This window comes from Indicator indicator, chromosome 15, assembly GCF_027791375.1.
Source record: "Indicator indicator isolate 239-I01 chromosome 15, UM_Iind_1.1, whole genome shotgun sequence".
Taxonomy (NCBI): domain Eukaryota; kingdom Metazoa; phylum Chordata; class Aves; order Piciformes; family Indicatoridae; genus Indicator; species Indicator indicator.
In genome coordinates, this window is record NC_072024.1 from 18,130,355 (window position 1) to 18,156,900 (window position 26,546).

Genomic DNA, 26,546 nt, shown 5'->3' on the forward strand with positions numbered 1-26,546 from the left:
GCACAATGAACAATAAAAAAAGAGAGATGTAAATACTATATTAGCAAAATTACATGCATTGGTTCATGCCTTTTCAGTTCAGTTTCAGGCTTTGTTGTTTTATCAGTTTCTTAAATGAAGACTTCCCGTCTGCTCAAGACTGCTTATGGTCTTCTGCTCAATCAAAAGTACCATCCTTTTTGTTTTCCCACAGTCTAATCACAGGAGTCAAGCCAACAAAAATGACAAATAGCCCACTAAGTCCCCAACACTTTCAGGCATCCCACATGACAAGTTCAGCAGGTTCCCCATACCGTCTTCACAGGTCCCTCCGTTTAGGACTTGATTCCAAACCAACTGAAATCACAAGGACCAGACCTTGTGATACATGGCCTTAGGTCTTACTCCACCTCTTCCGAGCCACAAGCAAGTTTATTACTGGCACCATCCACTCCATATCCTATTTCCTATCACTGCCTAAAGGGAAAAAGTTCCAGTTGTCTTTAAGTAGACTGCTACCTCAAAGACAAGCAAAGCCATTAAGGATTCAGAACTCCAAAAGAATCTGCCTTCAGCAATACACACCTTCAGAAGTTATTTTATAAGTGTTCATTTTACTATTAAACTTCCTGGCTACAGATCAATCTACCAAAGAGATTCAGAAAAAAAAAACACCCATGTGTAATTATGCTTCAAATGAGAATGGACTGATAGTAAGACCAAGAAATTTCTTCAATGCTAATTGGGGAATAGATTTAAACAACATCCAAGATTCCACACAGACAAAGCTATACAAGTACAAACACTAGAGAGACTTTTTATGTTCAAACAAAATCCCTTAGCACTGATATGGAAAATAACTCATCTAAACAGAAGATCTTGGTATAAAGTAAATCAGTGAGAAAATAAGCTCCCATCTATTCTAACAGTCAACACATCTGATAAAATGGAAGATCTGACCCAGCTCAGGTAGTCAGGAGCCTCACACCACACTTTGCCTGGAGAGAGGGTGAATTCCCACACTAATTTGAATTCATTATATTTTCCCCATCACCTACTGAAACATCAGGATAGTTACTCATCATCCATGCAAAGCAAGATGCATCCTTTACAGCAGTGTTTATGTGTGGCTTCATTCCAGCACAGTTATGTGTTTTCAAAACCATGACAACCTAATGTGTAGTCAGGAGTTTGCAAACTGGTAGTAATGTGAAGAAAGTAAGAAATCCTTTAGTAGTAACTTAAGGAAAGTAAGAAATCCTCTGGTAATAACATGAGGAAAGTAAGAAATCTCCTGGTAGTAACGTAAGAAAGTAAGAAATCCTCTGGTAGTAATGTGAGGGAAGTAATAAAGTCTCTAGTAGTAATGTGAGGAAAATAAGAAATCCTCTCTGAAAATCAAACAGAATCAGTCAACTGTCCACAACAAAAAATGCAGATTTCCTTCCTCCCCAAATTGCAGCAGGTTTTGTTCAAGCCCACAGAGGCTTTCTCAAAATAAGTATTAATTGAGACCCTTTGTTTTACATCTACAGCTGGATCAAAAATAGACACAAACTACAGGAATTGCAACCAAATGTGTAGCTTTGGATGAGTTCATCCATTCCAGAAGTTTCTACTTCATGTTCTGAAGGTTTAGATGAGTAGGGCTGGGGGTTTTTTTAAAGATTTCAAAGATTTTGAGTGTTGTTAAGCTTCTCCCATCCAGATTCATTAACACATTTTCAAATGAGTTCTGCTGCTGCTGAATTTTTGTTGCATCTTACGTTCTAGTTCAAGGCAAGAGGAGTTAGTGTGTCATGCAAATGATTGAGGATTATGAATTCAATGAGAGAGGCTTTGCTTTGTCATCAGCCCGTTTGATAGCAGAGACCAGCTTCTGCCACTGAATTTAGTTGAAGTTGACATTTTTGGTACAAACAACATTTTACTTGATGTTAAAAATTAGATACTAAGAATTAACAAACGTCCCAGCCTCTGACTGAAACAAATTTGGTTTTATTGACATTTTGTAGGCAAAAAGCAGGTTAAAACAGAGCTAGGCTTGGAGTGGTTTTAGTACTTGCTCTTAAAGCCTGTCTGGGATGTTTGATTTCAGATCTTTTTCTAAGGCAGTATTTTTTTCATAGGCCTGTTGCAGCACAGCTTTTGGTAGAGAGATGTCCCTCATCTCCCAGACTGCTCACAGGGCTGACACTCATTATATTGGGACTCTCACTAAAGAGGCTAAAAATAGAAAATGCTTTTTCTTGCAGCCTCTAAAGATTGTCCTTCAAGGTCAGTAGTGGAAAGACATTGATGCAGGGGTGACATTGATGAAGCTTAGACTGTAGTCATCTGTGCTGCTCTGGCCTTTATTGCAATTAACAAGCTTGACAAAAGTCGAAGAGCCCTGGGCACTGAAAGGAGCCATCAAGCAGAAAGGCAGCAGTCCAGAGCAGTGAGGCTGAGGTTTTCAATTCTGCAGAGCAATCTCTCATGTTCTTTGCAAGTGATTTTGGCCTGGGATATTGCAGCCTGGCAGTACCATACAGTTGTGTTGATAATTCCATTCTGAGGTTTGCTAAACATCCTCACATCCCTCCTGTTCCAAGAGCAGCCTGTATGAATTTGAAATCCACTCTCTTCCAGCCAAGTGTCGTTGTCTGTTGCCAGAGTTGTGCATTTCCATGTTTCAAGCTATTCCTGTTCCTGTTCCCGGCAGCAAGGTGGTGCCACTGCCATCCAGTTGCACACCAAGGCCCAGATGACATCCACCTCAGGCCAGCAAGTCCAGACCCTCCAGGTAGTGGTGATCTCTCTAATCGTGTTAGTGAGCACTGCATGACTCTCACCATTGCCACATATCTAATGCTGTGTCTTCCCAGGGTTTGAAATGGGAACAGGAAGATTTCCTAGCATTCTGCTATCTGCAGGAATTTCCACCAAGAACATGGGGGAAGGGCTTTCCATTGGGTCTCAGGTGCATGCCAGAAACCCTGATGCATTCATGAATGAGTCCAGAGGAGGCCCCAAGGATGATCCAAGGGCTGGAGCACCTCTGCTATGAGGATAGGATGAGGGAGATGGGGTTGTTCAGCCTGGAGAAGAGACCTTAGAGAGGGGAACTTAGAGCTGCCTTCCACTACCTGAAGGGATCCTACAGGAAGGCTGCAGAGGGACTTTTCATAAGGGTGTCTAGCAACAGGACAAGGGGGAATGGTTTGAAGCTGAGGGAGAGCAGGGTTAGACCAAATCTTAGGAAGAAGTTCTTCAGTACAAGGGTGGTGAGACTCTGGAATAGGCTACCTAGGCAGGTTGTGGATGCCTGCTCCCTGGGGCTGTTCAATGCCAGCTCAGATGAGGCCTTGAGCAGCTGAGTCTAGCTGAAAGGTATCCCTGCCATGGCAAGGAGGTGAGTAGATGATCTCTGAAGTCCCTTCCAACCTGAGCCATTCTAGGATTCTAACACTCAGGAAACAAGCACTACCAGTACAAAGAGGTTTATTGTCATAATTGTACCAATAAAGTCTTAGATAGCTTTCTAGAAAACCCATGTGTTGTACTGTATGCATATGAAAGCTATCAGGCATCTAAGATTACTTGGGTAAACACAGGCTTATCAGGAAAACATCATCTTGCCAACACATGGATTGCATGAGAATCCCAGAGACTACACCAAGATTCACATATAGGGTATCAGCAACTGGAAAAAAACAACCCAAAACAACTAAAACCCCCACCTTGCTACACTGGCTCTTCGTTCTTCATTTATCATTATGTGAACCACTCTTGCAAGCATGGCCATTCAGAGTACTTTTATTATTTCTAAATACATAAACATGGTAGTTGAGACGTTTATCACATCGCAGAAGAAATAATCCCTCTGGTTTAGATGTGGGAGAAACTAAACATCTGGAGATACCATTATTCTCATGCAAGGGAGTTTCCTGTGTTAACATGAGGAACAGGTTTAAGGCTGATCTGTATTAATTGTATTCTTTAAATCTGAAGGATAAATCACTAATTATTTATGCCTCCAGTGCAAGCAGTCACCTCCTACCTTTACCTCCGAGAAACACTGAAATTACTTCCTTGAAAAATAGGGTAGATCTTCAAGTGCTGCTTCCAGGTATTGCTCAAAACTGTTTCCACTATTGCAACATTAAGCAGCATTTTAAATTTTCCTGTTATGATGCAACATAAAGATGGCATCCATTATTCATGTCTTCTGAGCACAACCCAGTGTTAAAAAACCCTTTGTAGCTTACTGTTTACTTGCTTCAAAATGTTTACACGAGGGTGTGTGCGTGCTTCTAAGAAGTGCAGAAAGAGGACTTTAAAATACATGGCATTTGCACAAATTGCCTATTTACATTCACGGGTCTAAAGGGCAACTGAAAGTACTGAGTTTCTGAGATGGTGAGTTTGCTAAGGACAGCCATTCTTACACATTGCTCTGGTAGCATCCAGTGTTGTTACTACAGCAACAGCACGTACAGCCTCGCACAATCTCTGGACGCTGGTGGGTGTACCCTGATACGCTCTCCTCTTCCTTGGAAGTGTGACACAGCAGGGAGCCTGCTTAACTAGAGACGCACCAGTTACATGGGACCCATGATGCAACCTGGGAAAACCAAGGATTGATAAATTTGTAATATTTGAAAGAGAAGGAAAAAAAAAAAAATACTTGCATCCACTAGCGTGTTCATCTTTGTGCCTCTTGAACCTGCACAGATTGCTTTATCTCTGCTAAGCAGGTTGAAAGTGTTTCTATCACCTTAAAACTCTCTGTTCCTTTCCAGCCACGTAAGGATCTTAGAAAAATCTTCCCAGTTCCAAGTTTGGGTTTGCTGTTGTAAGAATGTAGTTAAAAGGAGCACAAGGAAAGGATTAGCAATATTAAATAAAACAGACAGCCCTTCTCCAGGCTGAAAGGCTTATGAATTATGCTCACTTAGAGCTCGCTTTGTTAGATATGTACCATTTATGATGTGTATGTGTCCTTTATCCTTCCATTCAGCTCGGATGCCATAAATCCCACTTGTTTATAACAGCTACATCTGGGCTCCTACATATGAAAATGGCAAAAGAAGGGCAGTTGCCTTCTCAGAGTGAAACTGAAATGCTTAACACTGTATCTTTACAACCAAATGACTTCAGAGATAGAATTTCTAAGGACAGCCATGAAACATCTGTAAAACCTTATTATTGCATGCATTAGGAGAGCTGTCTGATGAGCTGAGCTAGAAAAGGATAAATATATTGACAATAAAGAGTACATTGAATTTGCATGCGATTGAAATGCATGAAGGAAAACAAGTGAATTTTTTTAAAAAATCACGGAGACTTTGAGATGAAGCTACCTGTCAGACAGCAGCATTTTAAAAGACAAGCGATAAAGAGAACTTGGGAACCATGATCCGGGCATTGGGGATTGAAATACTGAATGATTTATGATAGAGGAATCAAAGAGGAAAAGGCGGGGAGGAAGAGAGGGGCTGGACTGGATGAGAAACCATCAGGGGTATAAAGTGTACCTGTGAGTCATCAGCACATAATAGAAGCTGAAGCCATGTGAACGCCTTGAAATAAGGCACGGGGAAACAAGAGCAAGACAAGGTCAAATTGTGGAAGAGGAGGAAACCCTGGATGGGGAGCCAGGGAAGAATATCATGAAAGAAAGAAAAACAAGATCTTAGACGCAGCAGTGACTGTGCAGAGAGGTCATGGAGAATAAAACAAGGCTCTTCAAACATTTCAGAGACATAAATAACATATAAATAGAAGCAGTCAAAATGGACTCAGCACAGGAGAAGCTGAAATGGAGGCTGTACAACTCCATCTTGTAACAGGGGCTAGGCTTGGCCAAGAGCTAGAACAAACAAAAAAAAGCGGGGCGACAGGAGTGAAAGGTCGAGAGAATACAGTATTCCAGCATGCATTACCATATGGGATAAGGAGCTGATTCAGGAAAAAGCCCATGGAAGCAAGAGCAAAAAGAGTTAATGGGGCAGTGACTGGGGCCAAAGTTCTCTACACGTACTTACAGTTTTACTTGGTTTCATGCATGTCTGATAGGCAACAGAGAGAGGAAAGCAGGTTTTCAAAAATAAAGAATAAATCCCTCTGAAAAGTCAACATGGGAAACTGACACAAGGAGGAAAAAACCTCACAGCATATGTGATGCCAGCTGCCTCTGGAAACAGTCTTAAGCTTTATGAAAAAGGAGTGTATTCATCCAGATAAAAACACTAGCAAACTAGGGCAAAGCTTCTCAGAAGCTATCGATGAAAGAATTCACACCACCACCAAAATTAATCTTTATTTGGCAAACTGAAATGCTGTTATATAGACTAAAACCTAGCACTGGAGGGAAAAAAAAACATACAGGTCAGACATACGAAGATCCACACTGCAGGTGAATCTCAAGTCTTCATCGCCTCCAGGGCAGATTTCTCCCCATTTCTGCCTATTTTGCCAGTACAGCTACATGGCTTATCAGCTTCCTGAGACTAACAGCACAAATATATAGATGAGGAAGCTTAATAAGAATAATAAAATTACAACAGCCAAAATAATCTAATTCATGGAGTACAGACAGGCTAAACAACACAAATGCTACAAATTCCCCCCCCCCCCCTGCAAGGGGAACAATCTGCCAACTCAGAGTCATCAGTGTAATATTACCACAGAAAGCTCCTCTATTTTTTTTTTAATAAACCCCCTAATTACAAAAACAATTTTGTTTCAGCACAAAAGAAAAAAATAATAAAAATTATTGCAGTGTGCAGAGGATGCCACTTGCCATCACATACAGCATATGTGAGAGCCTCTGGCACCAAAATGGGCAAATATACAAATGTAAATGTAAGTATTAATTGAAAGAAGACCATACAAGGGTTATGAAGATGGAAAACAAAAACAAACAAAAATTGAAAGCAAATAAGCACACCAACCCTCACACTTGCCTCCCACTGGTGAAACACCAGCTGTCCAGGGTTGCTGGCTTCAGCCACTGCACACTGGATTGTCTATGTCCTCCCCAGGTCACCCCCTCACTGTATCAAGGACATCTGTAGTCACTGACTGATTTGAAGCTCATCTGACACAGGACAGAGGTCTCAGAAACATCACTCTCCTACATTTTAGTGAAACCTGGCTACCAAGAGAGAAGAGCTGCCCTGCCAATGCTCCCACTACATGAAGTACTTAGACATGTCCCATCAGGCACAAGATAAGCCCAAGTCCTGGGAACTGACACAAACTGAAGAAGCAAAATCAATTGCAACTTCAAGACATAAATCCAGGGGAGACATCTCTTCCAGAACTGCTTGAGTTTTAAGCTCCCATATTCTAATCCCCAAACAGAGCATCTGTTAGGAAACAACAACAACAAAAAAAGAGGTAGCTAGATCTATCTCCTACCAAAAATCAGTAATGACTACAGCTGTTACAGAAGTGCTTGTTTCCTCCACAGCTTGGGCTGCCTCGCTGCTTTCTTCCTCCTTTTCCTTCCCCTGAGTCTGCCCCTCACAAGTCATCTGATTTTTTTTTTTTTGTTACAAGAGGTCATGAACCCCTGAAATCTTATTGTTTTATGGAAAAGAGTTTCATATTGATTGTAGAAAAACTACAAAGCCCTTCTATTTTTTCTTCCTTATTGCAAAAGGTAAATGTTGCAGAGCTTGGTGCTTAAGAATATCCATGGGGTTCCCATGAGAATATCAATTAGATTTCCAGGGATATGTGATCATAAAAGAAAACTGAATAAGAAGAAGAAGAAGCCAGCCTTAAATGCAAATATTGTTGTGGCAGCAAGAATTTGTCAGAAGCAGTCTCAGATGCATTAAAGTAACTTGTATTTGTTGTGCTCCTTGATTAGAAGGGGTGTATGTAGTCATACGGAAGCTTTTAACTATAATAATCACAAATATTTTGTTCCTTGCATCATTTGATTTAAACTACCCACTGAGAGACAAACTGTATGTAATCCAGTCATTGGGGTTTCTTGCTGTTCAAGCAAACTTTCCCATTTATGCACCCAAAACATATGCAGGACAAAAATCAAGCCTCTGCAGTTCCAGTGCTGACTAACCCAATTAAAAGCCCTGCTCTCTGCAGATGGAGAAATCATTCACATGTGAATCCACTGCAAAAGATGTCAACATCACAAGTGGCTTTTCCAAACAAGGCAGAAATAGCACAGCTAAGTTGCTTTTAAATACCACTTTAGTGACATGCACCAACCTCACGACTGGGGGGGGGGGGCATGTTGTGACTATAATTCAGGGGAGAACAGCTGCCAGGGAGCCCGGATTGCGTAAGTTCTCCCCGCAGCCCAGCCATTGCTGGTGTCAAAATACAACATGTGTGAAGCCGTATCTTAAGCCATGACACAGACATGACACTGTACAGAAAGAGAATGAAATTCACACTCAGAAAAATAATTATTTGGGAACAAGGCAGGTGGTCAACTTTAGAGTAGAAGAGGAAGATGTGAACTTACACCCATTCTGATTTACCCTTTCCTACCTTTTTCTACATGTGCACAGCCTGTAAACAAGATAATAACTTAATGAATCATCTGAAAACTAATGCTACAGTCATTTGGGATAGCTTAGTGACTAGTCGTGCTGAAATTACACCAACACATAGAAATTTAAAGCTGTAACAGGCACATTATTTCCACAAGGGCACTTGTGACAAATCCATCCCATTTTATTAAGAAAACATGACAAAACATCCCCATCCCTTCTATTCATCACGTGAATAAAAGTCATTGCAATTAGGAGACTCATCGTTTGCCTTCAGGATCTACCATGGCAGCTGCACACTTCAAAACTTCAGGATTAATTCCAGTGCATTACTTTGGATCCTAAAATGCTGCAAATGCCAAGACCCAAAGAGCCCCCCTTCCATCAGCTTCTCAGATGAGAGATGAGTTGGTTTAATATACAGAAAACACAACCATGGCAGCACTCACAACTGCATTGTTACCACAGCACACCTAAGCTCCTACATTTTGTACACAAACACAAGTACTTCTTGTCTTTGCAAGTGCAAAGTCCCACCATGCTACAGTGATTTTACTCAAAACCAGCCACTTTGCACACAGCACCACGGGACAGTTACAAGGTCAGTACATCACCAAGTAATACATTAAGTACATCTGGAGATTGCTATTCACAATTAGCATGTGATTACAATGTGCAGGGCCAGGTTTTGGCAGACACCCAAGAACAAACCTGGTTATTAGCCAACCTGGCCCCATGTGGTATCTTGTCAGCATCAGCCAGGCTAGGGCTCCCTTGCACAAACAAGTCATGCCTGAAATCAATCCACTGCCTCTGAAAGTAACCTGTGTGCAACAGCATGGGACTCTTTCCCATATCCTCACTTGGGGCACCTGACAAAATTCAAGTAAAACCTGGAATCAACTTCAATTATTTTTAGCCATTGGAAGAAGCCAACTAGACAGACTAGTGGGTTTGGAAGGTCATCATTCTGTTTTATTCTCTCATGCAATTTAATTACTTACACTCTTGGAGACTGCAAGTCAAGTACTAAGTCTGTGACAAAAGATTAACAGCCTAGTTATTTGATTTTAAATGGGAAAAAAAAAAGGTTTCTGGGGAAAATTAGAGTATATTCACAGAACAGAGCACTTCTCAGACCCATGGCTGGTGTTTCCTCAGCAGTATTTAGAGAACTTTTACCCTTTTTACTGTGCTCCTCTTGAGACTGTCCCCAAGGACCCACCCCACTCAGGTTGTATGGACACAAGGTTACGTTATATAAAGTAAACTCAAACAAACAAACAAAAGAGAAATTAAACAGAACAAAACACATGGAGTGAGGAGAGAGTATTCCACCAGGTCATTTCCTTCAGAAGAAAGCTGCAATGTTCCCCAAATGTATGATGTTCTCCAACATTTAAAGTCTAAAATTTATACCCCTCTCAAAGGAAAAAAAAAATATGGTCATTACACGCTGAGGTTAAGCCCCAAGGAAACCATGCAACTTCAGTGAGTAATTGAGAACACATCCGTAGCACTTCATCAGCAATTAGCTATCATCCACTAGTTGGATTTACCAAATCTCTTACTCATAAGAGCAGAAGGAACACTGACACAATCACACTGAGAAAAATACTGATGTAACCAGGCTGGTTTGTTGTTTTTTTTATTTTTCAAATTAGATGGATGATACATTAAAAAAAAAAAACGTGCTAAGAGCACTTAATTCAACAACATCCTACTACTGGTACGCATCATATTTATAACTTAATCAGTTCTGGTAACAAAATGTTCTATTTCAAAGCAAACACTTCCTTTAAGTGACCTCAAAAAAGTTCTGAAACAAAATCCTCCCCGGAAAGCTCTCAGCTTTGGGCCCTTGTCCTGCATAACTATCTCTACACGAATACTCTCATTAGATGATGCGACATTTTAAGAGGACTGGCACCTTATGCAAATGGGTATTACTGCTTTTAATTGCAGCCATAATTATGGGAGTGCCTCACAGCTGAGTAAGAGCCACATTAAGCAAACTTACTGGAAACTTTGCAAACTGCTCCACAACATATTGGATAAGCCCCAGGAATCCCACAACTCATATTTATTCAGTCCCATCTTCATCCCTATGCAGAGCACCACAAAACCAGCTGACCCTTTATAGGATCACTCCAAGCTGTACTTGACCTAGTACAGTTTAGCCTAATGTTAAACAGTTTGACATTTAGCAATACAAAATCTTTAATTCAGAATTAATGTTTTTAAACATTTAAAAAATAAAGTCTTCAAGTTCTTTGCAAGTTTTTTTTTTTATTCCCCACACTCCAAATTGCCACACAACAGGACCTGCTACAGTCAACACTGAGCCAGACTACAAAGTGTTGAGAATGAGGAGCAGAGTGGTATCCATTTCAGCAGCTCCCCAACACAAACAACAAATCACTGCTCCTTGAAGACACCAGCACAAGCATCATGTGAATGCCTTCAGGAACAATGAAGGGTTTTCAGCTCAGCCATGGATAAGTGGTGGCCCACCGCTGCATTTCAACAGCTGAATCAGGGTCCCCCCACTTTGAAAACCACCAACCTTACTGAAATCTGTTTTCACACCCTGGGTTGGAGTCAGACATGGATGAAGCTGGCAGCTGCCTAAACCCAGCAGAAGCAAAGCTATGGCTGTAAACAAGAGCAATCCTCTGAGTCACCAGGAAGGAATCACAGCCACTCTACACTCAATGGCACCCAATTTTCTATGGCACCAAGCAGCTCAGGATGCCAGGCCGAGGCTCCCCAGTACTGTTAATAAAACTGCGCACAACACCACACGGCTTCTGCCTCTATCTCCCAGCAAGAAGCTGCCAGGTTTATCTTCCAGCCTATATTACACAAGTTTCCTGGAAAGCAGAAAAACACCCAAGCCTAACCAAGACTGAGCCTACATTCAAAAGTTTTGGTGCACTTGCATCACAGCTGTCATCCTGTATTACACAAAGCACTTAAAAAACATGACAGACCACTCAGCCCTCAGGGACAGCCCTTTCTAAGGAAGGCTCCAAAGAGCCAAATCTCACAGAGCAAGATGACAAAGATGCAGATTACATTTTTTTATGATGTTATGATCAGGAACAGGGGAAGACCAACTAACTGGTTGGAACAGCGTTTACCAAAACCACTGATTTTACAGCCTTCCTTGGCCAATGGAAAGCATCAACACTTGGAGGAACACAATGCAAAATAAATACACTTTCCCACAGACAGTTAAAACACAAATCCTTCACGGCACAGCGATTGCTAAAAATAACTCGGAAAGCAAACAGCCACTGGCACACTACGATTGCCTCCTTCCAGGCCACAACTCCCAAACCTTACTCTGCATTGGACTATTCCCCAGCAATTCCCATTTCCCACCTCCCAAGTCTTCGAGATGACGGTCACCCTTTTACAGCGTGGTGGGGCTGGAAGGGAAAATGCACAGCAAGGTGTCCCAAACACACGACCTCCCCGCTTCGAGCATTTCCCCGGCGCACCGCGACACACGTGGGACTCTCCGGGGTCGGGGGCTGGGGGGCACATCGAGCTGTGTAGCCACGACTGGGAACGGGCCCCCAGCCCCGGCCCAGCGGCCCTGCTGCGGGCGGGGAGGCGACGGGAGGGAGGCCACTGCGGCCGGGGCTCCTACCTCGGCAGTGCCGGCCCTGCGAGCAGCGGCTGCCGCGGCGGCAGCCCCACATCTGCGGCGGCGCCTCGACTCCGGCGGAGGACGGCCCGGCCCGGCGATGCGCGACCGCGGTGAAGCCGCGGACAACAGCAAAGGCGGCGGCAGCAGCGGGTCCTGGTGACCGCGGTACCCCGCGGAGGTGCCCGCGGGTGTGCGCGCCCCGTGCGGGGCGGGGCGGCGGGGACCGGCCCCGGGCAGCCCCCGCCCCACCGGGCAGCGCCGCTCCGCCCGTGCCGGCAGCCGCGGGAAGGGTGCGGGCCTTGGGAGAGCTCATCTCGGGTCGGCTGCTGCTACGGAGCGCCCGCACTGCCTGAGACCCGGGCCCTCCGCGGGCCACCGGCTGCTCCGAAGTGAAGCCGCTGCCGGAGCGGGCCCAGCCGCTGTGCCGGGACTCCAGCCGTACGTTCACTTTCTGCGCAGAGTTTCACGTTTCCTGAAATGAGCCCAGTTTTTAAAGAATGTCTTTATTAAACGGGGAGGGAGACATCCAAGATCAGACTTGATGTGGCCCTGGGCAGCCTGATCTAGTTGGAAGTGCTCTTGCTCGCTGCAGGGGGTTACGACACGACCTTCGAGGGACCCTTGCAAACCAGTGCACTCTGTGAAGGGAGGGGAAGGTGAGGCAGCCGTGGCCATTTTGCAGACCTGGATGTGAATGCAGCTACCATGGTAGAAGATAGGGATCCACACACTCTAGAGAAAGGGGTGGCTTAGCAGCAGCAAACACTTAAGCAAGCACGAGAGCAGCCTTGCGCCGTGGGGTGGACAAGCAGAAGCCACAGGTGATCTCAACACAAAGGCCCCAGGCAAGGGTAAAGAAACAAGTAAGAGCTGAGATCAGTGTACAGTGAGCCAAGGGGTTCCCAGGTAAAACAGGTTACAATTACAGCCTGTAAAGTGTGCACAACCACCTCCATGCTTTGTGCTGGAACTTTGCCATAGAGGATCCCTGAGGACAATGTGGCAGTTCAAACTTGGCAACAACAATCTTCTAGTTCCTTATACTGCCCCTGTGGTAATATGTATGTTACCTTGTTCAAGCCGTGACATTATTTTTGTGGCCTGGCTTCATTAGCAGTTTTGTTGTTTTATTAGGCTGGCCATTTGGAGTAGGCATGAAATAAATGGGTGTGTAGAAAAACTTTGGAGTCTTTGTCTTATCATAAGCATGTCCTGTACTTGGTGTGAGGAGCTGGTGAAGCAAGACTGTACTCAAGAGAGCTTTGTTATCTGTCCTTCAGAGCATTTGGCTTGCAGAGATAGGCAGATGAGTTTGGGGAGCAGGTAACACCACTGCTAATGAAAGAGAGGCCAGACTTTGATCTCTTCAGGGTTCTGCTGACCAATGTATGGTGGGACAAAGCCCTAGAGGGAAGAGGGGCCCAGGACAGCTGGTCAGTATTCAAGGATCACCTTTCTCCATGTCCAGGAGAAAAGTATACTGACAAAGAGGAAGGCAGGAAAGAATGCTAGGAGACATGCCCGGATGAACAAGGAGCTCCCTGGACATGCTGTCACACAAAAAGTGTGACACAAGGAGTGGAAGAAGGGATAGCTAGAATGGGGGGAATAAAAGGAAGCTACCCTCGCAGCAAGAAACCTGGTTAGAAAAGCCAAAGCTCAGTTTGAATTAAATCTAGCCAGGGAGATTAAAGGGAGCAGCAAATATTTCTATGGGTGTATCAATGGTAAAAAGATTGGGGAAGGTGTGGGCCCCCTCAGAAGAGAAACAGGTAAACTGGTGACAAGTGACATGGAGAAGGCTGAGGTTCTCAATGACTTCTTTACCTCAGCCACACTCCTGGAGTCACGGAAGATAATGGCAGGGGCTGGAAGAAAGAACTGCCCATTGTGAGTAAAGATCAGGCTTGTGACCACCTGACACACCTCAAAGTGTTCAAGTCCATGGGACCCAACAGGATACACCCATGGGTGCTGAAGGAACTGGCAGATGAAGTTGCTAAACTCCTCTCTATTATATTCCAAAAGTCGTGGCAGTCCAGTGAAGTCCCCACTGACTGGAAAAGGGGAAACATAACACCCATTTTCAAAAAAGGAAAGAAGGAAGAACCAGGGAACTATAGGCCAATCAGTCTCAGCTCTGTGCCCAGTAAGATCATGGAGTAGATCCTCCTGAAGGCACTACTGAGGCAGAAGAATAATGAAGAGGTGATTGGGTATAATCAACACGGCTTCACCAAGGGCAAATCCTGCCTGACAAACCTGGTGGCCTTCTATGACAAGGTCACAACATTAACAGATGAGGGATGAGCAACTGACATCATTTACCTGGACCCGAGCAAAGCCTTTGACACTGTCCCACACAACATCCTGGTCTCCAAGCTGGTTAAGTCTGGGTTTGATGGATGGACCATTAGGTGGATAACAACTGGCTTGATGGCCACAGCCAAAGAGTAGCTGTCAATGGGTCCATGTCCAAGTGGAAGCCAGTGACAAGTGGAGTCCCTCAAGGATCAGTACTGGGACCAATCTTGTTTAATATCTTCATCAGCAATACAGACAGTGGTATTGAGTGCACCCTCAGCAGGTTTGCTGACAACACCAAGCTGTGTGGTGCAGCTGACAGGCTAGAGGGAAGGGATGCCATCCAGAGGCACCTTGACAGGCTGGAGAGGTTGTCCTACATCTGGGTCGGGGCAATCCCAACCACCAGTATAGGCTGGACAGTGACCGGCTCAAGAGCAGCCCTGAAGAAAAGGACTTGGGGTTCTGGTGGAAGAAAAGCTCAACATGAGTCACCAGTGTGCACTTGCAGCCCAGAAAGCAAATTGTATCGTGGGCTGCGCCAAGAGACGCAGCAGGTCAAAGGTGATTCTCCCCCTCTACTCCACTCTGGTGAGACCCCAGCTAGAGTACTGCACCTTATTACAAGAAAGATATGGATGTGCTGGAACATGTCCAGAGGAGGGCCACGAGGATAATCAGAGGGCTGGAGCTCCTCTCCTATGGAGACAGACTGAGAGAGTTGGGGCTATTCAGTCTGGAGAGGAGAAGACCCCTTGGAGACCTTCTTGTGGCCTTCCAGTATCGTAAGAGGGCCTACAAGAAAGCTGGTGAGGGACTTTTTAGGATATCATATAGTGATAGGACTAGGGGGAATGGAGCAAAACTAGAAGTGGGTAGATTCAGATTGGATGTTAGGAGGACGTTCTTCACCATGAGGGTGATGAGACACTGGAACAGGTTGCCCAGGGAGATGGCAGAAGCCCCATCCCTGGAAGTTTTTAAGGCCAGACTGGATGTGGCTCTGAGCAACCTATCTAGTGTGAGGTGTCCCTGCCCATGGCAGGGGGGTTGAAACTAGATGATCCTTGAGGTCCCTTCCAACCCTGACAATTCTGCGATTCTATGATTCAAAGAAAATGTAGGAAGCTTAAGGAAGCATCAGTGTAAAACCACTTAATAGTGAAAAATCAGATTCATTTCTGTTTAAGATGAAAGGGGTGACATAAGCAAATTAATTTAGATTTTTTTTTCTTAAAATTCATGTACAAATTTTCTTTATTTTGGCAAGATGTCATTTCATCCACCTACATATCTCCATTCTGCTTCCCATGCTCTCTCCAAAAGTGATATCCAGTCTAAGTTGGCTCTTTGGACAGCTCATTTCAGAACCCCACTAGTAATACAAGCATTGTAACTCTGCTGGCTTTGCCTGGAGATCATCTGATGCTTAAAAATCTTAGTTAAAGTACAGCTTCTTAAGCATTAATCACATAGAGGAAAAGTTTGATTGGTTTTGTTGTTTGGGTTTTGTTTGTTTGTTTGTAAACAGGGATTATCACATGCTTATCTCCAGATAGGATGCCTCCTGTAATGAGGAACCCCAGTGGCTGAGGTTGGTACAGTGCTTGCTATTGCTTCCTTGAAGTGTGTGTGTATGGTGACTCAGCAAAGGTTGAGTTAGTGCAGGCTGAGATACCGAACCCCTACCATTCCTCCAGTTCTAGGCTCTATCGAAAGAGAGTGGTAACCCATCAGAAACCCTGATTTTTAAGGAATCAGTGGTGAGTAGGAAAGGAAAAAAAGGTTCACTGTTGATGTAATGCTAAGAAACAATCTTTTTTTTTTTTTATTTTTGGGGAACCATCAAAGCTCCTTGTGCATCCCCTAGAGAACTGAACAACTTCTCAAGATGCTGTAGTGCAAGCATTTGACCCCATGGAGATTAAAGTTGTCTGTGTACACCTTCTGATTTCACCTGAAGTACTTATAATTCATTTGCTTGATCTTCTTAAGAAACTCCTAACTGTGGCCTTTTCTGTGTTAGCAAGATTTGTTGCTCACTTCTAACAGCATAAAGAAGAGGAATGATACGTGTCCACAGAGCCACCATGTCACCAGTACTGTTCTAGAGCAGAGCATTTATCACTGCCAGAGTTGGCATAGCCCAAAACTTGATTAAACCAGCCCTGGTTTTGGTGTATAACTCCTTCCAGATTGGTGCAAAGGCCACTTGCTGGCATTGTCTGAGAGTTTCTCCACAGGAAATGTTCTATGTGGGCCCTTGGGATAGGGGAGAGGCCCTTGGTCTCCTCTGCTTTCCTCTTAACACATCCTACAGTCACGGTTTCCGGGCTTAGTGAAATCTTATCTGCATGTTCTCTTCTGAAAAAGAGTTTTTGCAGCTGGCATGAAGCAGCATGAAGCAAGGCCAGAAGCACAGCTCAAGGGGGCTGGGCACTGCAGCATTTCACCCTCCTATCTTTGGCCTTAAAAATGAAGAACACAAAACCACATAGCTGAAAAGATTCCTTACTGCTTAATGCTGGTTAAAGGGTTCAGGCCTTCAAACCCACCTCTTCCAGGGAGAAGTAGCTCTGTAACAGAGATTTTGACTCCTCTTTTGGCAGAAGAAAAGGTTCTGAGTGTAGCTACAAAGGCAGCCTGTAATCTGGGATGGGCACATGGACTGATGGACAGAGACTTGTTGCAGATCAAACAGGGCTCATGTTTTCTTTGGAGGTTTTTGTCCTTTGCTTAACTCTGTTTATCCTCCCCTGCAGCCTTCTTCAAGGTTGTAAGGCAAACCTTAGCCCTCAGCCACTGCAACGCTTCTCCCATCATCTTCTTGTGATCAGGCTTGTCCCTTCTTTTCCCAGATGGTTAGGAATTGTACAGCCAGCTGCACTCCTAGTAAAGCTGTACTGCCGGATATCGAGTTTGCAGAAGACTTAAGTGTTCTTAACAGCAAAACACATTGACTTGCTGATAAACCAGTACAGATATTCGTAGCAAGAATTGATAGAAGTCTTGGGTTTTGCTCAAGATCTGTGCAGCTAACTGTAGATTGGGTTCGGGCAGTTTTGTCCAGGCTAGGTAGGTGTAGGTAATTAGGCAACCATAACTGCAAGCAGAAACATGGAGAAAAAAATCTAATAATTTATTTTCAGTTAGAAGGACTCAGTGGGAGAGAAAAGTCAAGGTAACTTGAAATGCACGAAGCTTCTGTGAGATATTTGCTCCCAGCTTGTGCTCACATAGACTGAGCAAGCAATCCATCTGGAAAATGTTTGACTTTAGTTCTGTTCTGTGCCCTTCTCAGAAATAGCTAAATTGGAAACAATTCTACACTTAGGGACCTTGGAAAATCTTTTGCCCTGAATGTGCTTTTGTGGTTTCCAAGACCTACTGCCCAATATGTATTTCTATCCTAAGACTGAAGAAAAGGCCATGAAAATTAAACTTGCCTTCAGCTGCTTGGCAAGGGAAAGCATCTGATCAGGCTTATCAGAATGACTTGGCTGTGATAGACCTCAAGTGTCTAGGGATGCTGGTACTACTAGCTGTTATTTGCAAAGGTGAATTTTCTCTTACTTTAGTGTGAGCCAATAATCATTATCTCTGGATGACAGTAACTTGGATGGGTGAATCAGTGAGATTTGCATAACTATTTTATAGCTAGGCTGTGTTCAAGTTCCTCGGTTTCGTTGGAAGGTTTAAGCTGTTGGGCCTATTGTTAAATGTCTTGGGTAAATACAAGACTGCACTGCATTCTCTTGAGCCAGGTAATACAACTCTCTCTTAAAGATATTTTTTAATCATTGCCCAGATAAACTGCAAACATGCCGAGATAGAAGGCAGAAACATCAATTGGTGAACTGGCAAGCAAAAGCTGATACAATTATTCATGTAATCATGCTGTACCTTGTTTTTTTAATTATTTCTCAGCTATTTTTTCTGTCCAGACTTAAAAAAAATCTTAAAAATATTAGCTGGACCCTTTTCCTGAAGTACAGGAGCATGTTAAGGTACCTTGAGGGTGGAGACTTCATATATTTGTGAGTGGGAATTCTCAAGCTTGGTGAGACCCTGAGAACTTGCCTGGCCATTCTTGGGCTCTTTGGAAGGGGAGACTCTGGTTATGTGCATTGTTGGAGTGTTTGGCTATTTTTATGCTGCTCGTTTTCTGTACGTGCAAGCTGTAGTCAAGTGCTGCTTCTCAGTCCCAGACAACCAAGATTTTCCATAACCTCTGACTAAGGGAAAAAGAGCTTTCACCACAGCTCCCCTTCACAACAGGCAGTATCTAAGAAGATTATATAAATATTATATTGAACACATTTTTGGCAAATTGCTTGCATTGGTGTTGTGCTTCGTTCCACTAGTGCCTGTGTAGTAGAAGTACTAAATGGCATGCTTGGACCATGATAGAAATGAACACTGATCTATATTCCTTCTATTTGACTTGGGGATTCCACATCAACTAACTGCTTTGTTATTTTAACTCTTCCTGTAATTTATCTAGAGAAAACCCAGGCTGAGGTATAGATGAGATCCACATTGTATAGATGAGATCTGTGTTATTAGTAGGTATTTCTATATAAACCTGCTTATGTAGAAATTACCTCATTGCTTAGAAAACAATAGTGAGGCTTACTTTGGTAGCAAACAGAAAACTATCACTTGTATTATGCCTTCTAGCCATAAGTGAAGAGGAAAAGATTTCATGACCCTTCTGACCAACATCTTGAAATGCAGCTGCTAGTACATTTTGGTGGAGGTTCTTCTTGGGCTCACCTGCTTGAGCTTTTCAAATCAATTCATTCAATTTGAATGTAATTACTGATTCAACAAAATCTATAAGCAGACTGTCAAAGCAAGCTAGACAAGTGTTAGTACATGAAATAAAAAGCATCACAGGCCTTTTTCAATTGGAGTAAAGACAGCATGGATTTTAGATGGAAAATCTGCTCCATCTATGTGATTTTAACAGGGTGGCAGAGATGCAAGTAGAGAGGGGTACCTTGCTTTAGGGAGGCTTTTCTGTTCTTGGCTAGTTAATACGAAGAGGCATTTTTGCCCTGAGGGCTGGTTTATACAGTCATGGACAGCAGGCTGGTTTCAGGTGACCACATTCAGAGGACACCACCTCCACTATTTTATAAAAGCAAAACAATATTAAATACAGACAACCCCTTTTCCCATCCACCTTGAAAACAAGGAAGAAAGCAAACACCTCTCTAGCACCGTGTATATTCTGTTTATCCTTTGCACTACTCTCACTCCCCATAATGTGTAGGGTATTTGTGTTCAGATATCCACTGTCATTCTGCATCATGCACCGTGACTGTAAGTAATGCGTTCTGGCAAAAGTTAAGTCTTCCAACAGCACTGCACCTACTATGCTGGATGCTGCAAATTATCCATGTCCTCTTACTGTCTACATATTTGTTATGTAAGAAAAGCAGAACCTCAAATATTGAATTCCCTGTTATCTCAGCAGATATCTGCTGTATGCAGGTATCAGTAAGCATGTGTTAAAACAGGTAAGATAGTCAAGAATGTATTACTTTGCACCGAGGGCAGGTTCAGTCTCAAACAACTATTTTGTTGGTTGATTCCCCACAGTTTCGATTCCAGCTTGGTTGGTTTTTGCCAAAACTAACCCCAAGATCTGTCCAGCTGCACTGAGGATTACAGCTATTTATATCTTAATTGGGAATTATGACCATTAATCTGTCAAATCACATTTTTCCTCCTGAAAAGAGTTACAATCCAATGCAAAACGTTTTGCTATAATACTCAGTGTTTGCTCTAAGTCTGCATCAGCAGATTAGAACAGTATTTGGAGCACTGTATGGGTTTATGCTTAACATTTCATTGGAGGAAAATTAATTTGCAATGTGTTTTACACAGTGCAAGCAAATAGCTTCCCTCAAGTCAGTTCACAAGACCTTACTCTGACCCTTCTTGGGCAGTTGATAACACTTCTACTAATGCCAGCACAGGCCTGTTTTTAAAATGCCAGGGTGGAAAATAACTGGGAAAGGAGTTACTGCCAAGTGAGAGCAGCAGAGATGCTGCAAATAGCATGCATTCTGCCTCTGATAGTTCCAACAGCAATGAAAAACACAAGACACGTTTCCCTGACAGAAAACGTGGAAGCCCTTGCAACCTGCACACCAGCACTGCCTGTGTAAGACTTGAAACTCACAAGAAAGGAGCTGCTCCTGTCCCCTGCATTTGTGGTGAAAAGTCCTGTTCTGGTGCCCAGCCCAATTGCTGGCAGATTAAAACAAAACAAAACAAAACAAAAAGAAGAAACCATGGGGACAGGCTTCCAAATGCAGAGGCATTTTTGTTGATACAAGCCGAAGCAGGGCCTGCTGTTTGTGCTGGATGTTTAAAGACTTAAGAGCCCACAAACCATGCATCAGGGTTCACTTTTTTTTGTTTTCCTTTTTTTCCCAAGCAATTTCTGAAATTGCAATCTGTTGAATCAAAGAAATGACACCTGATATCAGTGCTAGTGCTCTGAAACAAGGTATGTCAAAATCAGGGCAACAGGAAAGCCTCTGGCACCTGAAGACCAGTTTATGTATTTTCGAGGTCTTTTTATAAGTCTTTTCAGATCCGTCCTAGAAATACCTGAGCAAGAGCAGAGGTAAGAAGTGGGTGACTTTCAAACAGAAAATTCAAAACCAAAACCAAACTCTGAAGAAAAGCCACTTTCATTTTAGGTAACCGGTGGCTAGAAGATCTTGTGTTCATAAAATCATGGAATTGTTTACATTGGAAAATAATTTTTAAGATCAAGTGCAACCATTAAAACCTATCACTGGCAAGTCTACCACTACGATGTCCCTCAACACTACATTACAGATTTTTTTCAGTACCTCCAGGGACGGTGGCTCCACCACTTCCCTGATCAGCCTGTTATAGGGTGTAACAACCCTTTCAGAGAAGAAATTTTTCCTAATGTCCAATCTAAACTTCCCCTGGTGCAACCTGAGGCTTTTCCTCTTGCCCTGTCATTGGCTGCTTGGGAGAAGAGACCAGCTCCCACCTTTCTACAACCTCCTTTCACCTACTTGTAGAGAGTGAGAATGCCTCCCCTCAGCTGCTTCTCCACGTGTGTGGGTTTGAGCGCTGACTGGAGTTTAGGAGCTCAAATGATAACAGATTGAGATTCCTCCCCCCCTCCCTTTTTCCCCCACAAGGTAGAGAGGGAGGAAAGAAAAAAAAAGGGGGTAGGGGAGAAGAGAAATAAATTCACGAAAGAAATAGTCTGGATTCGGTTTGGAAGTAGGAGTGGTAATTTTTTTACAAAAAAAAAAATATGTGTAGAGATATATAGATACAGATATCAGTAACAGGGAGGGTTCACAAAGGTAAGGAATGAGGGTAAATGGGAAAACATACAAAACCAAGCGAAGATGACCTTGTATTCACCTGGATGCGAGTGGATTCAGTTGGAAGAAGTAGACCCCAGCCACGTGGTCAGTGCAAGAAGCAGCGGCAGCATCAATATTCCTTCGAGCTGACAAGGCAAGAAAGAGCGCAAGCAGCGAGATGTCTGCCCTTTTTATAGGCTTGCTAGACAGGAAGGGGGAGTGGAATAGACCACGTTTGAGCCAGGGGACATCTCCTGGGGGGGGGAGGGGGAGGATGGAACCAGGTTCCACCTGGATTAAGTTTCTGTTGTCCACCTGGGGGCTGGGTTCTTTCAGCCCTGTCCGGGATGGCTGTAACCCAGCACACCAGGCTAAACAATCCAAGTTTTTGCTGCTCTGAGTGAGAAAAATATGACAGATTGAGCTGGGTTTGGGGTACAGGGTTGCACAACCAAGCTTCTGGGGTTGATATTTCACTTTTGAAACAGTAATCAGAAGTGAGCTTTGTCATTGCATATAACAAAGAAGTTGTAAATTTTATTCAAAGTATTAACAGGAAAGTAATAAAGCTTTATGTACATACATCGTTGATGCTCTTGCCATATATGGGGGTATGCTTTATTCAACACCCACAAACCCTCTGTGGCTCAGGGCAGCACCTTGAACTGCTCACATGTTCGAGTATCTTTGGTGGTAGTTTTTGTGCCATCTGGATGATCTTTGAGGTCTCTTCTGTGATTCTGTGAACTGCCGCGCCCCGCCCTGTTTGCCCCAGCTTTGGCTCTACGGCTCTCCCTCGGAGCTGGGCCCCACAGACCGCGCTGGGTCCTAGCTCCGACCCTCGGAGCCGCGTCAGTCTCCCGCGGTGTCGGGAGCTGGGGGCCGTGTGGCAGGAGCCGTTTGATCTGCGCGTTTAACGGCAAAGCCGCCGGCTGTCTGCAGCCTCAGACCGCAGCACTAAGCGCCCCTGGTCCAGAGATCAAGTCCAAAGGCCACGGGAGAAGCTCAACACCCAGCTGCAAGGGCTGCAGGAGACAGCCTGGAAGAGCCCCCTTCCCCTTTCCATTCCTCTGATTTTCGTTTTATGACTTCTATCTAAAGCTTTGGATGAAGTGAAATGCAATGGCAAATGATAACTAGTGGGGTCCTAGAATTACTCCTGAGGTCTCGAAATGTAGTCACTCTTATGATACCTAATCACAAGCATGGGCTGTTAGTGCAAAGACAAAATTGAAAGCAGTATCTTAGTGGCTGTCTAAATGGACTTTAAGAATGCAGGAAATTTCTTTGTCTTTACTGGGTTTGATGTTTTCAGACAGAGAACAAGGCAGACAATGATTTTCTTATTAGCAAGTTAACAGGCCTCTAGTTTCCAGCCTGTATGTGGAAGGCCTGTGGATTGTTTGGGAGAGCTATGTTCCATCTGCTGTTGGCAAGGTGCATTTCAGCTAAACTACATGTCATTGTCATACTGAAGCATTTAGAGGCTTCTTGCTATTAGCATCTTCATTCTAGATCATAAAATAATTTTTCTAATTTCAGAGCAAGCAGCAGTTCAATTTTATCTGTTTGGAATAGTTAAACACCGTAAGTACTTAGAATACACTCTTTTTAGAGAAAACATATAGCTTAAGCTACCTAGACAGAAAATAATCAGTTGCTGAAATGAAAAACTAGGCAATGTAAGGACAGTTTTACATGAAAGACTGCCCTCATTTCTTGAAGCTGCATGTTGAAAAAGCCTAGAAGTCAGCTTTTTGTGAACACTGTAAAGCAGTGAACAGGCAAGCTCTGAGCACAGCAGATTTCTCAGCCGTCTTGCACACAGAAAACAGAAGTTTGCATGTTGGCACTGTAAGCGTACTCCACCCCAGAGACTGGAGCAGACAGAAACATGAACCACAGAAAGGTCTGGGGCTGCTGTTGGATTGCTGCTAGCATCTCTTGCTGTGTCTCCTCTCCAACATGCTTCCACCAAGCATGGGCTTGCTCCAGTACTGCAGATGGATTTGCAGATGTGGCAGTTTAGGCTGGGTACCTCCGATTACTGCCACATAAGCTACACCTTGGTATTCCGAGTGTCCACCCAATAGGGGTGGACACAGGAAACGGCATATTTCTACCCATAAATCCTGCGCCCTATAAATCCATCTGCAAAGTCATTTTCTTTCTCTTTCTTCCCTCTCTGCTCCCATGGGAGATGCTCCCTTATCTGGTAATGGTGGGGGAGTATCTCAAGGCCTCTTAGGCCTGTCTAGGCCTAATACCAGGAGGACAAAGGGAGGGGGGGCAATCTCAGACCTGCCCAGCCTGAGACTTGCCTAGCAGTGGGGAGGGGGGGAAGAAAGAGCCCTGGGGGTTTGGGTATACCCTCAGGTAGGGAGAAGGTAAAAGTTGGGGAGCCACTGGGTGTTATGTAAGGGACTCTGTATGCTTTGGGTTATTCTTGTCACTATGCTTTGTAGCTTTTTGTAGTTTCACCAATCGCTTTTCCATTTAAACTTTCCATCACTCTCCAATCTGTTTGTGTGAGTGTCATTCTTTTGTCCCTCTCGGGGCAAGAGAGGATCTGTCTGGCCTCGAACCAGTATGGCAGAGCACTAGACTTTTACAAAGCATAGTGTGATTTACAGACCTGAAAGAAAAAAAAAGAAAAAGATCCAGCAGTTCTAAGTTGTCTGATGGCATCATGAGCAGTGTCTTCTTCTGGAGTAAGACAAGCTAGATTACATGACATCCAATGTCTTGAGTGTCTTCAGATATACTGTAAAAGACAAGGACTGAGGAATACCTGCAATAAGTAGGATGAATAAAACAAATCCTCTTATACATTTAATAGTATTATTTGAAGGTAACAAACTCTGGTTGTGGCCAAACTTGTGTTTTTTCAACAATAAGAACAAAAGTTTGTCCAGCATTCCATCCTCACTTTTTAAAAGAAGCTGAAACCCACCAACTACAGGCAGGGCTTCTTGCAGTGCTTATGCACCTTCTGTCAGTGTTCGAGCCTTCTGCAGCTCCAGAGGAAGCGTCTCTTTCCTAATGGTGTGCTGGTTTGAGGCCAGCCAGAACATCTCTTGCCCCGAAAGGGACAAAAGAATGACACACGCAAACGGATTGGAGAGTGATGGAAAGTTTAAATGGAAAAGCAATTGGTGAAACTACAGAAAAACTACACAGCATAGTGGCAAAGAACATCCTAAAGCATACAGAGTCCCTTACATAGTACCCAGAGGTTTCCCAATCCTTCCCTCCTCCCACCTGAGGGTCTACCCAATCCCTCAGGGCTCTTCCTTCCCCCCCTCCCACTGCTAGGCAAGTCTCAGGCTGGCCAGGTCTGAGAGTGCCCCCCTTCTCCCCCCCCCCCCCATTCTCCTCCTGGCATTAGGCCTAGTCAGGCCTAAGAGGCCTGAGATACCCCCCCAGCATTACCCGATAAGAGAGGATATCTCCCATAGGAGCAGAGAGGGAAGAAAGAGGAAGATAATGACTCTGCAGATGGCTTTATAGGGTGCAGGATTTATGGGTAGAAATACGCCGTTTCCTGTGTCCATCCCTATTGGGCAGGCACCCAGGACACCAGAGGTGTATCTCATGCAGCAGTGGCAGGGGGCACCCAGCCCAAACTGCCACATTCCACCCCTTATTTCATACCCATAATTCCTGCACCCAAAACATATCATCAGATCAGAGACAGTTCTTAGATGACATGTCTGGCAAAGTCCAGGTCCTCATCTGGGCGTCCTTCCGAAGAGTCTCTCCCTCGGGCTCAGGTCACAGTTCCAGTTCATTCCAGCTCTTCTCCCTCATCCTGTGGAACCTCCCAGCGACGCAGAGTTCATTCTTCTGCACGGTGAACTCTTCATGGATCCGATGGACATCCTGGCCACCTGGAAATAACCTCACAACTTCTCAATCAAATATCAATCTCCATCCACTCAAGCGGCACGTCTCCACCCCTTGGGGCAATCGAGTCAGAACAATCAGGCTCCTCGACTCGACTCCTTCCACCCCTTGCAGGCAACAGCAAGCTGAGACTTTCCAAAGCTGCACGGACCTTTCCCAAGCCCAGTGCTGACTGCTTCCAGCCGCGGCCCGAGGCTAATACGGATGCACACTGTGCACAGGCACACCGCTCCCCCTGAGCATACGCATGCCAAGGCATGGAGGCATCCGGCTACACAGCCCTCCCCCGGAGAGGAAGTGGCTGCACTGCAGCCAGCCGAGAAGAGAGGCGGAGCCAGGTGCTTAGGCGCCATTTTCGGAACACGTCCGAGAATCAGGGGAGAGATAACAGCGAGAGCCGCCGTCACCTCTGCAGCCGCGGTACAGATCCAAACCGCCGCCACCCTTCGGGCCACACGAGCGGCTTTTCCAGCCAAAGCTACACTCGCTCCCTGGGCCCTCGGAAGCAGCCTTTGAACTGGAGCCACCGCCCGCCTTCTTGATTACGGGAGCCACCGCTCACCTCCCGCTGTGGCCAGCCCCCACCGCCGCGGGACAAGCCGACCCTGGTCTGCTTCCGACTGTCCCTCCCCCTTCCTCGGCTCCGCGCAGCCCTGCTCACCGCTGGCGCCGCGGGGAACAGAAAGGAAAGAGACAGGCACTGCATTCTTAAGCTTTCCCCCCGAAGCAAATGGCTACAAAATCATCGCTGCTGCTTGGAAGGGCAGGCGGGATTCTACACCACCGCTATGCACAAGGGCATCCCCTTGG

General features: G+C 44.6%; 1 protein-coding gene across 1 annotated transcript in view; it reads right to left on the minus strand.

The window, feature by feature from the left end:
* PFKFB4 (6-phosphofructo-2-kinase/fructose-2,6-biphosphatase 4) overlaps window positions 1–12,176 on the minus strand; it is a 56,069-nt gene extending 43,893 nt beyond the window's left edge. Inside the window, exon 1 of the mRNA XM_054387427.1 lies at window positions 12,154–12,176. The gene's annotated coding sequence lies outside the window, so the exon portion shown is untranslated. The remainder of the gene's footprint in view (window positions 1–12,153) is intronic.
* Between the last annotated feature and the right edge of the window lie 14,370 nt (window positions 12,177–26,546).